Genomic DNA, 15,242 nt, shown 5'->3' on the forward strand with positions numbered 1-15,242 from the left:
CTGGACATCGTTCACGTTTGGTTGCAGCTCGTGGATGGGATCCCTTGTGTCTGATCCTCAGCTGCTTTTCCCAGCAGTTCTCACTATGATTTGGTCTTTTTGAAGCATCTGTGACTTTCCTGGCCTGAAACAACGGACCTGGGGCCTTCCTGGTACTAAACAGACACTAAATGGATCCTCCTTGAGCCCCTGGGCATCTGGCAGGGACATCCACTCACTTTATCCGTGTCAAGAAGCAGAGGCTTATGTCCTGTTTTGTTTCCGATCTCTTCATGAGAATGTGGTGCCTGCTGTCAGTGACCTCCCAGGGAGGATTCAGATGCCTCAGCAGCTATGCTTCGTCCTGCTGTCAGTGATTCAAGTTAATTCCTTCGATGTGAGGCAAAGTTAGGGCACCGATTTTCTTTTTTTATTTTTAGGCAGAGTCTCACTCTGTCACCCAGGCAATCCTCCCGTTTTGGCCTCCCAAGTAGCTGGGATTACAAGCATGCACCACCACGCCAGGCTAATTTTTGTATTTTTAGTACAGACGAGATTTCACTATGTTGGCCAACTGGTCTCGAACTCCTGACCTCAAGTGATCCACCCAAAGTGCTGGGATTACAGGCGTGAGCCCCCACGCCCAGCCAGGCCACGGATTTGATGGTTGCCCCTACAGGGAATTAGATGGTGACACATTGTCAGAACCAATGGGAACATGCCTTTTCCAGTCCACACCATGGCTACCAGAAAATTATCATCCTTATAACTTAACTCTGTGAAAAACCTCTTTTCCTGAAACATGAGCTTTCAAAAGTCAGCGAAGAAAAAGGCATTTCTCCCTCAGGTTTGGCCAGAAGCTGTTTGGCACGGTGGTTAGGTGTGTGTATGGAGCTAGTTGGCAGGGCATGCACCTCTCCACTGCTAGCTAGCTGTGTCACGGTGGGCAAGGTAGCCTGCCTCCATGTCCCTTGGCTTGTCAGTTATAAAATCTAAATAATAAAAGTATCCCATATTAAATAAATACATAAATAAAATAGAAGTAAATGTGGCTGAATGCTTGTAAAGTGCTTTTAGCACTTCCTGGCCCAAGCCAGGATCACAAAATGCTGGCTGCGATCACGATCACTTTCCTCAAAACCATCATGCTTCATACCAAACCTGCCAGGACCTGATTCACCCGCTTTGCCTCAGAGGTTTTTCCTGTGTAAAGAGAAGTGACTGCTGGCAGGCACACGTCCAGGAATTGCTCTTCCACATTATATCCCAGAGTGCCATTTGACAGAGGATTTTGCCGGTCCTTTAGCTTTCTCCCTGAGCATCCCATTTGGCATTAATTTGGGGGTTGTTTTTTTTTTTTTTTTTTTTTGAGACGGAGTCTCGCTCTGTCGCCCAGGCTGGAGTGCATTGGCCGGATCTCAGCTCACTGCAAGCTCCGCCTCCTGGGTTTACACCATTCTCCTGCCTCAGCCTCCCGAGTAGCTGGGACTACAGGCGCCCGCCACCTCGCCTGGCTAGTTTTTTGTATTTTTTAGTAGAGACGGGGTTTCACCATATTAGCCAGGATGGTCTCGATCTCCTGACCTCGTGATGTGCCCATCTCGGCCTCCCAAAGTGCTGGGATTACAGACTTGAGCCACCGCACCCGGCCAATTTGGGGGTTGCTTTTATTGCCTCCTCAGCAGCCACTTCACCTCCTCTGCTTTGGCAACAGAACAACCAACTTTGAATGATGTTGCTTTTGTCTCATTTCAGCCTTTATTCGTGAAATTACTCAATTTTGCATGGGCACGCCTGGTTTTGTGCTTGAAATGCGATTTGCTTGCCCGAGAGATCCCCACACTTTCCTTGAAAAAGAGTTGAAGCATTCCTCCCCTTCAGGAGGCTGTTTGATAACACAGCAGAAATCTGTTTGTTATCACAACAGATAACAAAGTACAAGGTCTGACGGGTGAGTTCACTGCTAAGATGCAATCCATTTTTCAGAAACAGGGACTTGCTGTATTTTACCTCATGCTTGTGTGTTTGGGCTGCCCGTGCAAAGTCAACTTTCAGGAGGTTCTCCTCCCAGGACCAACACAGACACCTCTCACTTGGTTTACGATTACGAACTCATTCTGTGTTCTCACCGTCGTTCCACCGTCTTAATCACACCGTTGTGCGTTAATGGATCAGTTCTGAGCTGCTGAAGCATTTCTGCAAATTAGGAGCACAACACAGCGAATTGTAACAATGATAAATGTAAATTAACTCAAGGAAATAATTAGAGGAACATGATGTGAAAGTATAGCACAGAGACAAACCGCCACCTGGTAGCCCCATGCTCCCTGCAGCACCCCGGGCAGCGGCAGCCCCTGTAGTCCAGGTGTCCTTTGTGTCTTCCATGGATGGACGGGCCCCAGGGTCTCCAACCACACAGGCACATAGTTGAGTGAATGAAGAAGAATGTCATGTGGCATCTGGCAGTGCTACATCTGCAAGTGTAGTGTCCAAGTCACATCTTTGGGAGCTGTCACCCCTTCTAAGGCCTTTTGGTTAAATCCCAAGGGTCCAGGGACCCGGCTGATTTAGCAGGTGGCCACAGGAAGGTAGGATATGGGGGATCATGGGGCCAGGAGGGCAGCCCAGGGAGCAGAGGCTCTCAGGACCAATGTCTCATTGTCACAGACCTCAGACAGTGGCAGGAGCCCGGAGGCTGCCTATTGGAGAGTATTTCTAGTGCAAACACCAGCTGCCAGGCACTTCACAGCCTCTCGTGTGATGCTCTCAGCAGTCCTTCGTAGCCGCTCCCCTCATTAGCCCGATTTTACCGATGAGGAGATGGAGATGCTGAGAGCTGAAGGGACTCACTCAGCTGCACGAGCTCACAAGTGGCAGAGCCGCGACCCGAAGGCCAGCCCCCACACCCAAGCTCATCACCAACTCACTAATCTCCACCACAGACAGTGATTTAATTTCCAGGGGCAGCAATTTCAGAATTGCTCTTGGCTGGCTCTTGTTTCAGAATAGCTGAACAGAGCCTGCTCTTCTTTACCTCAGGAATTCAGATAGCAGAACCCATGGCCCGGTGGAGCTCTTTCTACATCTTATTGGTGAAGCCACGTCGTTTGCATATAAAAGATTCTCCTCTTTGATTCTGAGAGCAGGAAAGCAAGGCAAGGAAAAATGAGGCAGGAAGAAAGAGTGTACCTGGAGCCTGGAATAGAGCTTGCCAGGAGGATGGCAAGAGCAAGTTAGGTAGAGAGCATGGCCCAGTCCCTGGTGCAGAAACATTGTGCCAAATTGTTACTCAAATGACAGAGGGCAGAGAGCAGGTAGAGGCAAACACCCAGGGTTGGCTTCTTGGAGTGGCACACTGGGGTGAAGCTGCATGTGTTTAAGAGTTATTTTAATATAGCTGGTCCATTTGGGGGGCATGAACACAGATCATTGCATTTGTTTTATTAAGAGTTGTTTTAATACAGCTAGCCCATTTGGGGGGCATGAACACAGATCAGGGTGAATTGCTCTTTTCCTTCAACAACTATGACCCCAATGGAATCACTGCTCTCTCCAAACTACCCCAGTCACACACACACACACACACACAATCAGGGTGGAAGAACACCCCAAATTGGAGTTGTAGCTCTGCCACTGGCAAACTGCACAGATGTGGACAAGTTATCACTCCTTCTGACCTTTTACTTACCTGTAAAATGGGAAGCTGGAACTAGATTGCCGTTAAATCAAATTCTGTCTTCGTCAGTGTGAGGAGGCTGCTGGAACAGAATGCATTAGACGGGGCTGAAACAACAGAATTCTATTTCTCACAGTTCTGGAGCCGCAAATCCAAGCTCAAGGTGCTGGAAGATCCTGTGTCCTCACACAGCAGAGGAGAGAGAGAGCGGGGAGAGAAAGAAAGAGAGAGAGAGGACACACACTAACTCCCCAGGCTTCTTTCTCAAGGGCACTAATCCCATCATGAAAGCACCACTCTTGTGACCTAATTACCTCCCAAAAGCCCCATCTCCAAATACCATTGCATTAGGGATTTGGGTTTCAACGTGTGGATTTGGGGGTGACAACAAACATTCAGTCCACAGCAAATTCCTTAATCATCTGGCCCAACAAGATAATTCCATTTCTGCCAAGCACACCGTTCCCCCGAGGCCTCCATGCCTCTGCCTCTGATCTTTACTGGCTGGAAACCTTTCCTTCCCTTCACCTGGCAAACTTTTTATGCCCATTTTATTTTATTATTGAGGTATAATTTACATACAGTAAAAGACCCAAATCTTAAGTACAATTCACTTTCATAAATAAATTCACCTGATTAAGCCAAATCCCTGTTAAGATACAAAATATTTCTGTCACCCTAGAATGTTCCCTCGTGCCCCTGGTCTGTCAATCCCTGACCCACCCCAGGGGTAACCACCACCTTGCCTTCTATCCGCAGAGCTTGGCTGTGCCTGTCCTGAACTCCGTATCAGGAAATCGTTTGCGTATGTTGTGTTTTGTGTCTGGATTATCTTGCTTAGCCTAAGATTTGTGGCATGAGGTCTGGGTGTCTACAATGAGCTTAAGGATCTGAGTCCCAGACCGAATCCAGCGTTTAACTCCAGGGCTGTTCTGAAAGGGAGGACAAGCCTGAAGAGGTCGCATCTACTGTTTTGCATTTTGAGGACAGTCCTCACGCAAAAGTGCCCCCTTGAACCAGCCACGGACACAAGGTGGGTGGCGTGACAACACGGCGTGCTAGACCTTGCGTTCCAGAATCCAAGCCCCATTTCAGAGATGCCCTCGATGGTCCCCAAACAGAGCAAAACACACAGAACACAATTCACCCCTCACCATGGGATGCCAAGATCAGGCCTTTTGTAGAAGACAGGTGGGGAGGGGCCAGAGGGAGATGCCACACCTTCCACCCCCAATGCTGATGAAGTCACAATGCAGCAAGGCCTGGGTGCTCAGAGCTCCTGCCCAGCGTCTCCACTCCAGCGCCGCTCTCTCCACTCCACCACCGGGTCTCCACTCCACGGTCACGTCTCCACTCCACTGCCTCGTCTGCCCTCCAGCGCCGTGTCTACCCTCCAGCGCCACGTCTCCACCCCACCGCCGCGTCTCCACCCCACCGCCGCGTCTCCACTCCAGCGCCGTGTCTCCGCTCCAGCGCCGCGTCTACCCTCCAGCCCCGCGTCTCCCCTCCAGCGCCGCGTCTCCCCTCCAGCGCCGCGTCTCCACTCCAGCCCGCGTCTCCACTCCAGCCCGCGTCTCCACTCCAGCCCGCGTCTCCACTCCAGAGCCACGTCTCCACTCCAGCGCGGCGTCTACCCTCCAGCACGGCGTCTACCCTCCAGCGCGGGGTCTCCACTCCAGCGCGGGGTCTCCACTCCACCGCCTCTCCACTCCAGCGCCGCGTCTCCACTCCACCCCGGCGTCTCCACTCCAGCCCGCATCACTCCAGCGCGGCATCACCACTCTGCTACCGCGTCTCCACTTCAGCCTGTGTCTCCACTCCAGCGCGGCATCTCCACTCTGCTACAGCGTCTCCACTCTGCTACCACGTCTCCACTCCAGCGCCACGTTTCCACTCCAGCGCCATGTCTCCACTCCATCGCGAAGTCTGCACTTCCCAGGAGTGCTTACTTCTGCTCCAAACCCTTGCCCTGTGCCTGACTCCACCCCAGGCTCCCACCTACAGAGCAGCAGAGTCACTGAGGGCCACGCTGGGTCATAAACTTGTCCCTGTCACTCCTGGCTGTGTGACCTCAGACAATGCACTTAACCTTTCTGGGCCTCTGTTTTCATCTTCTGTGAAATGGGCAGCTAGTGGTGTGTCTTAGGGCTGCCGTGAGGATGAAGGAAATTGCATCCACAGCATCTGCTCTGGGCACCGTCCCAGCCAGCGATTGCCTCGCCGTTAGCTCATTCCTTCCTGCGGAGGTCCCTTCTCCCCATTTAGATGGATCCCCCCATTCTCCCCCTCCGTGCTCCACTGTTTTCCCTCCATCCTTTTTCTTTTCCCCCATTGTGAATGCCACCTCGATAACGTGAATAGCTCACTTTACAACCACCCTGTGTATCCTGTGTGTGTTTTCATGTTCTGTCATGTTCCCAGCCGACCACCAGCCCCAAATGGGCCAGAGGTCACCCCTGTTTTGGTTTGATGTTGCTTGGAACTTAGCAGACCCTCCATGGAAGTTTGTTGAGTGAGGCCGGGTGCAGTGGCTCACACCTATGTGCCCAGCCTGGGCAACATAGCAAGACCTCATCTTTTACTAAATAAACAAATAAATAAAATTTTTTAAAAGAAGGTTTGTTGAGTGAATGAATGACCTGCACTGCTACTTGGCCCCATGGCCGGGGCAGCTCACCCCAGCACTGTAGCCGCTCATCCCCATCTTGGGGATGGAAGGGTTCAAGCTGCCAGCTGGGCCTCTGAGGCCCTCGTGGACTCAGGCCCTCATCTCCCTACCCCGCCGACCACCCCTATCCTTGCTCAGGCCTCCCTGCATGTGAGTGCCTGAGGAGGGGGGCTCCCAGCGTGGGGTCTCCCCATGCCATTCACTCTCGACAGGACCACCAGAATCATCCATCCAAATCGCAGGTGACAGCTGCATGCCTCTGCCTGTGGGTCCTCGGCGGCCCTACACAACACTGACTTTGCCATGGCCCAGGCTGTCGACGCCCAGCTGCATATCCGGCCACTGTCCTGTGCCCCTGGGACCTTGCTGTTTTTAGCATCAGGGAGGGTCTCACAAACACCCCACCTGCCCTGCGGAGGGCTCCATCCTCTTCCTACAGGATCTTAGGAGGACCCAGGCCACTGAGATGGGGGTGTTCACTTGGGCGGCTGGGCCTGGGTCCACTGTCCTCACAGGGAGTCAGGAGCCGTCATTGCCCAGCACGTGGGCCCGGGTGCTGGCTGAGGCTGAAGTGACCCCCGAGAGGCTGACACTGCACGCTCCATGCGACGCCACCCCCTCGAGGACCACTCCTCCCCAGTCGCCCCACCCCCACCCAGCACAGGGTGGCGCTCTGCACGGGTCCTTCCTGCTCAGGCTGGGAGTGGGTCTTCCCCTTTCCCTTGCTTCTCTTTTCCACCATTGCTAGGAACTGTGTGCCCTACGAACCTCAGGACCTTCTCTCTTAATAGTCCAGAGACAATCTGGGGGAGTCAGAAAGTGTGAAAACAGGGCTGAGTACTTCATGCCATTCTCTCACTACCCCCACCAGAGACACCCCGGGCCCCACGCCTCCAGCTGTGCACATGCTCTTCCCACACTCCTTCTTGGCCAGTTGGCGAACCCCTATTCAATGTTCAAAACCCAGCTCCCACATCACCTCCTCAAGGAGGCCAGCTCCTCTCACCTCTCTGTGCTCTCCTGAGTTGCGGCAGCCTGGTCAACACGGTGAAACGCCATCTCTACTAAAAATACAAAAATTAGCCGGGTATGGTGGCGCGTGCCTGTAATCCCAGCTACTCAGGAGGCTGAGGCAAGAGAATCACTTGAACCTGGGAGGCAGAGATTGCAATGAACCGAGATTGCACCACTGCACTGCAGCCTTGGCAACAGAGCAAGACTCTGTCTCAAAAAATAAAAAATATAATATAATATAATATAATACAAATAAAATAATAAAATAAATAAAAGAAACAACACACCGAGACAGGAGGCCATGCATACCCGCTTCATTCCCTCCCCGGGAGCATCATGTGGTTCTCTGGACCTACCTGGCCCTCTCCCACCGATGGACATCTCCTCTCTGGTCCACTGAGTGCCCTGCTCTGCTGCCCTGCCCTGGGCTGCCCACCGTGAGGCTGCCACTAAACTCCCCTTGGCCAGCCCAGGGAGCTTCCCTGCTAGCATTGCCTCTGGTTCATCCCAGCTAAGGCCCCAGGCCTAAGGACGACCCTGACAAAGAGAAAGGAGAAAGTGCAAGGCAGCGCAGCCCACAGAAGCCTCCAGAAGGGCTGTATGAAGCAGGAGAGAGGGCGGTGGAGAAAGCAGGGGCGTTGCTGTCAGATGAGGGGGTGCTCCAGCCTTGCCTGAGCCATCTCAGAGCACTGGTCAAGTGTCCGTGCTCACAGATCAGGCATCCTGGTACTTGAATCCCGGCCTTGCCACTTCCTGGCTGTGTGATCCTGAGAAAGTGACTTAGCCTCTCTGACCCTCCACTGCTGCATTTGCAATGTAGGGACAGTGGTCCTACCTACCTCATGGGGTGACTTATAGCAGACACACCCGCAATAATGTCTGCACGTAGTGAGTGGTTCTTGAGGTCAGCTACTGTCATGATTGTTATTTTTCTCCAGGGCACAGTCATGCCTGACTGGAGCAGCTTGGGCCACTGTGCTTAGGAGCAGGGACTGTGGTAAAACCAGCTGATAGCCACTCAGTTCTCAGAGCAACCATTCCACCAGGAGATTCGATGCCGCTGCCCTTCCTCACTCTGGCTCCCTCCTTCCTACAGACTTTTGGAAGTGCTTCCACTGTGTGGGGACCCTGGGTATGCAGAGATGAATCAGGCTGGTAGAGGCTGGCTGGGGAGGACGGGCGGGGAAGGACGGCTGAGGCTGACAGAGAGAGTGACAGGAGGGAGCGCCAATCACTCAGAATACCCAGAAGCCTCCAGGAAGACATCAGGGTCAAGCTGAGTCATGAGGCTGAGAAGGTTGGCCTGGTGCACAGGAGGGTCGGGACTCAGGTGGGGAAAATGAGGGCAGGTGCAAAGGTGACCGAGGCACGTCCTGGCTGACCTTTGGGCTCCAGGACTGGTTGCCAGGGTTCAAATCTCTGCTCTGCCACTTGCTAGATGTGCAGCCCTGGACACCTGACTTCTCTCCATGCCTCAGTGTCCCATACGTAATTGGGGATGACAGCAACACTGTTTGCCACACAGGGCTGTTGAGGGAGTTGGAAGAGGAATGTGTGTGCAGCGTTTTAAGCAGTGCCCGTGTGCCGAAAGCGCTGTGCAAATGTTACTTAAGGTTAACGCCATGTGACTCATCGGAGAATGCTCTCATCTCTTTAGGCTTTTTTACCTCCCGCTCTCTGCAGTGGAGAGCAGCTTGAGGAATTAACAGTGTGAATGCAAATTCTTGACAGGCAAACAGGTTTCCAATCCCGCTGCTGACGACCTTCTCACTGGCATTGAAAAAGAGCATTTTCGGCTCCCTGCTCAGACGCTGGCGGCTTCTGGGTGACAAGTGGCTGTCAGACGCTTTTAAGAAGCCTTGGGTTTTAGCAGGTCAAGGTATCGACCGCACCAGGTCTGGGATAATTGGGTCCTTCAAAAAGGCCTCCAAGAGGGACATGGATCAAACCTTCTCCAACTTTGAGTCCAATGGCTGCAGACACAGGTGTCGGTGGTAGTTCCTCAGCCACGGACTCTCCTGCCAGCCCCAGGAATCTCTAGCATCTCGGGGCCCAGGATGTCCCACCCCAGAAACAGGTGATGTTGCTGCCAGGGATTCCATCGCCTGGAGCGGAGGATGCCAGGGGCTCAGCTACCTCCCCACACCCCTGGAGGAGCGGGCAGGCCCCAGGGCTATTGGAGGGACTCTCCCTGCGTCCGCCTCCGGCTGTTGAGCTAATAAACAGCTGTTGCCTCCTTGCATCCCAGATGGATCCTGGCACCACATACACCCAGAGATTTCTGCTAATTAAAGTCAGGTTTTGATATTTGAGGCATTTTGCTGCGACAGGAGCTCATGCTCTGCGGGAGAACTGAAGCATCAGGTTCTTCCTAAGCTCGACCCCAGACAGCTGGGCCTTATGAAGGCAGACATCCTAATGCTTTTGTTTATTTATTGGATGCATTTGTACTCTTCCCCACATTTCAGAGAGGGTTGGAATTAGCCTTAAGAACAAGTTTGTCTTGATATGGGGGAAAAAAAAAACCCACACGGCTTTTGGAGTCAGAAAGGACTAGTATGAATCCTTTGTATCACTTTTTAGCTGTGTGTCCTTGGACAAGTCTCCTCACCCCTCTAAGCCTGTTTCCTCACCTGCAAGATGGCCACATACAGTGCCTCTGTTGCTGGGCTCTACTGAAGATACCATGAGATCATGAGATGAAATACCATTGCTGCTTCATAGATGTTTCTAAAATAGGCTTGTTTAAAATGCTAGCCAGGTGTGGTGGCTCACGCCTGTAATCCTAGCACTTTGGGAGGTTGAGATGGGTGGATTGCTTGAGGTCAGGAGTTCGAGACCAGCCTGGCCAATATGGAGAAACCCCATCTCTACTAAAATACAAAAATTAGCTGGACGTGGTGGCAGGTGCCCAGAATCCCAGCTACTTGGGAGGCTGAGGCAGGAGAATCGCTTGAACCTGGGAGGCGAAGGTTGCAGTGAGCCAAGATTGCACCACTGCATCCCAGCCTGGGTGACAGAGTGAGACTCTGTCTCAAATAAATAAATACATAAAAAATAAATAAAATGGTTCACTGAATAAGAACAGAAAAGTTAAGTAAAGGAAGGAAGAGGCAGGGTATGCCTACTCTTGCACAGCAGGGGCAGGGGTGGGGTTGCGGCTGTGCCCCTGCCCCAGGCCTGTCCCTCTCCACCTGATGTTCTGTGTGAACTGCCCAGGTCCTGCCACCTCCTGCCCTTGGACAGAGATGACCTATTCGGGTCTGGGCTGAGACACAGAAATCAAGGACCAGGGTGACTGAGGCACAGAACCTGTCACCCAGAGAGAAACTGCTTCTCCTGCACAGGGATGGATGGGGTAGAGAGCCAGAGGTGTGGAGTGGAAATCCCAGGAAACCTCCAGCCCAGCAGCTCTGCTTTGAGCCATTCTTAGGCTTTCCCAAGCTTCTGCATTATCCTGATAATAAGCCCCCCAACTTTGTGTAAGTCTGAGTCTTGGAACCAAGAGGTACCAACACAAAGGGAGTACATCACACTGAACAGAGCTGCTGGGAAGACAGTCAAGCCTGGCTCCAAGAATGGGCCATGGGGGCAGGTTCTTGGTCCTGGAGAGAAGAAAAGATCACGGGGGCTTCTCAGAGAGGCAGAGCTTTTCCCAGCCTGAATGTAAGACTGTGGCCTCGGCCGGGCATGGTGGCTCACACCTGTAATCCCAGCACTTTGGGAGGCCAAGGCAGGCGGATCACAAGGTCAGGAGATTGAGACCATCCTGACATGGTGAAACCCCATCTCTACTGAAAATACAAAAAAATTAGCTGGACGTGGTGGCGGGTGCCTGTAGTCCCAGCTACTCGAGAGGCTGAGGCAGGAGAAAGGCGTGAACCCAGGAGGCGGAGCTTGCAGTGAGCCGAGATCGCACCACTGCACTCCAGCCTGGGTGACAGAGCGAGACTCTGTCTCAAAAAAAAAAAAAAAAAAAAAAAAAAAGGACTGTGGCCTCATGTGGAACTTTCTGCGGGGGTCCTGGTGAATGATCCAGATGCAGTGCCCAACCCCGTCACTGTGGCAAAAGTCAGGGCCACCTTATGGCCATGTCTGGACGTGAGACTCCCCAAAAACTGAGGGTGGGATGTAGACTCGTTAAGATGTGCCTGGAAAAGCTGCCGTTTCCAAAGGCCAGATGGCCACCCCCAGGCCACGGTCACAGTAGGGGGTAGCAAACCCACCGGCCAGGCAATGGTGGTGATAGAGTGAGGGTACGGGCTGGTGAGGCGCTGGTGGGATGAAGGTGGCTGTGTGGGGTTATCATGGGAAGGTGCAGGTTGGCACCTAAACTTAATCATGCTACTCTCCTGCCTGAACACTCTGTGGCTCCCACTGCTCTTAGGATGAGACTCCAGCTCCTTGTTCCTCCAGCTGCCTACTCACCCCGCCCTGTGCCATTCCCCTGCCTTGCTCTCTGGCCCTCAGGCCTACAGCTTACTTGCTGGTCTCTGGATGTGCTGAGATCTTCTCCTCTTGTTCCCAGCGCCCAGGATACTTGTTACCCACTACTTCCTCCTGACTGGGCCTACCTGGTCCCACAAGGACAGCTCTTTCTAGACGCCCTGGCTAAGTGAAGGCTGGATCCTTCATTTCTCTTTGCAACCCCTGTTGTTTCAGAGCACACATCACAGCTGCCATCACAGATGTGCCCATCTGGCTCCTCGTCTATGATTTTTTCCTGCCCCTAGCATTTGTGCCCTGTGTGTGCAAGCACTGTCTAGTGAACCACTGTATACCCAGTGTCTGGCACATAGCATGTGACCCGTACATGTTTGCCTATTAAGAGAAAAGATGGCAATAACTAGAGGACGTGGGGACATTTGATTCGTGTGTATCTTTTTTTTTTTTTTTTTTTTTTTTTTTTTGAGACAGGGTCTCACTTTGTTGCCCAGGCTGGTCTCGAACTCCTGGGCTCAAGCAATCTGCCGCCCTCAGCCTCCCAAAGTAGTGGGACTATAGGCATGAGCTACCACGAGCAGCCATGTCTCTTTAAAAAATATTTATTATTGTTTAATTTTTCACGCCCCTTGCTGCAGAGTTGTGTATATGTGTCTGTGTTTATGGACACATTTCTTCTAAAACATATTGAAGTACAATATGTATCTAGAAAAGTGCACCAATTCTAAGTGTGCAGCTGGGTGAATTGTCAGTGGTTACAGACCCGTGTATCCAGCACCCAGATCTGGATACGATGTTATTAGCACCTCAAAAACCGCCTCCCGGCATGGTGGCTCATGCCTATAGTCCCAGTACTTTGGGAGGTCGAGGAGGGGGGATTGCTTGAGCCCAGGAGTTCGAGACCAGCCTGGGCAACCAAGTGAGACCCTTATCTCTACAAAAAATACCAAAAACACTGGCCAGGTGTGGTGGTGCACACCTGTAGTCCCAGCTACTGGGCAGGCTGAGGTGGGAGATTCGCTTGAGCCTGGGGAGGGGGGGTGGAGGCTGCAGTGAGCTAAGATCGCGCCACTGCACTCCAGCCTGGGTGACAGAGTGAGACCCCTGTCTCTGAAACCAAAACCAACACCAAAACTGAACTAACCAAATCAAACAAACAAAAAACCTCCTCCATGCCCCTTCTAGTCTCTGCTCCTCCCTGTAATCATCACAGCCTCTGTCCTGTAGATGAAATAAATACTGGCAGGATTAGAAACCGGCTCAGCCATTTTGAAAACCACTTGGTAATATCTACTAAGCTGAACCTGAGCCCCGCAGTGACCCGGCCATCCCGCTCTGAGGGATGTTTGCAGAGGGCGGAAATGCACGCAGCTGCTCACTGCAGGTGCACAGACACCCACTAGGGTGTTCATGACCGTTTCAGACTAGAAGCCCACCCATACACCCATCACAGCGGGTGGAGAAGAGCACTTGGGAGAGCCATACACTGAAATACTTCACAGCAACAAGAACGCAAGTGCCACAGACACAGGCAGCAGCGACGATGACTCTCTCAGTGTTGAGTGGAAAACACCAGACAGAAAAGATAACCCATTCCAAGATGACATTTATATGTGAGGCCAGAACAGACAAAACAACCCAACAGGGCTATGTTTGGGAGGATATTTACTTTCCTTCTTTTCCCTTTCCTTGTCTTCCCTTCTCTTTCTCCCTCTCTTCTCTCCCTCCCTCCTTTTCTTCCTTCCAAATTTGGGATCCCTATCCCTCTCTGTAAACACACACACACACAGACACAGATACACACAAACACACAGACACAGACACACACGCACAGACATGCACAGACACACGGACATACAGACACACATGCACAGACACACACAGACACACACACACAGACACAGGCATACACACAGACACACACGCACAGACACACACACAGACACAGGCATACACACAGACACAGATACACACAGACACACACACAGACACACGCACACGCACACACACAGACACAAGCACACAGACACACGCACACACACACACAAGCACGCACACACACACACACACACACACACACAGAAACAGAGCTTCTCCTCTACATCAAGAAATAATAGGCTGGGCGCAGTGGCTCACGCCTGTAATCCCAGTACTTTGGGAGGCTGAGGCAGGTGGATTACGAGGTCAAGAGATCAAGACCATTCTGGCCAACATGGTGAAACCCCGTCTCTACTAAAAATACAAAAATTAGCTGGGTGTGGTGGTACGCACCTGTGGTCCCAGCTGCTCGGGAGGCTGAGGCAGGAGAATTGCTTGAATCTGGGAGGTGGAGGTTGCCGTGAGCTGAGATCACACCACTGCACTCCAGCCTGGTGACAGAGTAAGACTCTGTCTCAAAAATAAAAGAAAAGAAAAAGAAGTAATACCCTTTAAAATAATGGCCACCATGGATGCATGAAGGCTTGCAAGTGTTTTATATGTGGATGCTTTGGAAAGTCCATGACCTTTTTCAGAAATCATCATGAGTTCAAGGTCAATATCAGATGTCTCCTCCTGAGTCTACCATGCCCCTGGGCACTGCCTCTGAGCTCTCAGCCCCTGCCCTTCTTCCCTCTGTCCACACTGTGTGCTCATCACCTGTCATCACCTCCATCTCCTCCACCATCAAAGCCAACAAAGGTTGAGGAAAGTCAGTGCCAAGTCCTAAGGCTTGAGGTCTGCAAGGGGTCAAGGCCAAGTAATAGGTTTAACTTTGCTTAGCATCCTTGGAGTACGGCACAGAGCAGACACAACTATTTGAGGGACAGGTGGGTAGGTGGGTGGGTGAGTGGACGGATGGATAGATGGATGGACGGATGGATGAGTAGGTGGACAGTGGATGGATGAATGGGTAGGTGGATGGATGGATAAGTTAATGGATGGGTGGGTAGGTAGGTGGGTGGGTGGATGGATGGATGGATGGATGGATGGATGGATGGATGGACGGACGGATGCACAGATGGACAGACAAACGGATGGGTAGGTGGATGGATCGATGGGTAGGTGGATGGATCGATGGGTAGGTGGATGGATAGGGTGGATGGGTGGGTGAGTGTGTGGATGGATGGATGGATGGATGGATGGATGGATGGATGGATGGATGGGTGAATGGGTCGGTAGATGGATGGATGGGTAGGTGGATAGATCTATAGGTAGGTGGATGGGTGGGTAGGTGGGTGGGTGGATGCTTGAGAGCCTCTCTGGCGGGTTCCAGGGAGGAACTGGCATCTTTGACCAGCAGCCAGCATGGTGATCAGATGCAGGGAGGTCTCTGGGTCTACCTGATCCCTTATCTCACTGTTGGTGGGTCTGGGCTGGTGGGGTGTCCCTGAAGCTCTCTGAAGGGTGGCTGTACGGCATTGCCCAGGGGACATCCCCAGAGCGCCGTGCTCTGCAGCAAGAGTGGCTGCCTGTGCTCCCAGG

The 15,242-nt window shown here is 52.3% G+C and overlaps 1 long non-coding RNA gene across 2 annotated transcripts in view; it reads right to left on the reverse strand.

Annotated features, from left to right (window-relative positions):
- Nucleotides 1-1,723: 1,723 nt before the first annotated feature.
- The window catches only part of LOC108513997 (uncharacterized), a 27,562-nt gene continuing 14,043 nt past the window's right edge, over nucleotides 1,724-15,242 (reverse strand). The window contains exons 2-5 of one of the 2 annotated variants that reach the window (XR_001881074.1): nucleotides 3,668-3,734; nucleotides 3,014-3,115; nucleotides 2,289-2,453; nucleotides 1,724-2,175 (exon numbers count right to left, since the gene is read on the reverse strand). This is a non-coding gene — a long non-coding RNA (uncharacterized LOC108513997). Of the gene's footprint in view, nucleotides 2,176-2,288; nucleotides 2,454-3,013; nucleotides 3,116-3,667; nucleotides 3,932-15,242 lie in introns of those variants that run through there. The other variant, XR_001881073.1, reaches the window with a different exon arrangement.

The sequence above is a fragment of the Rhinopithecus bieti genome, unplaced genomic scaffold (genome assembly GCF_001698545.2).
Source record: "Rhinopithecus bieti isolate Rb0 unplaced genomic scaffold, ASM169854v2 scaffold_33210, whole genome shotgun sequence".
Lineage (NCBI taxonomy): Eukaryota > Metazoa > Chordata > Mammalia > Primates > Cercopithecidae > Rhinopithecus > Rhinopithecus bieti.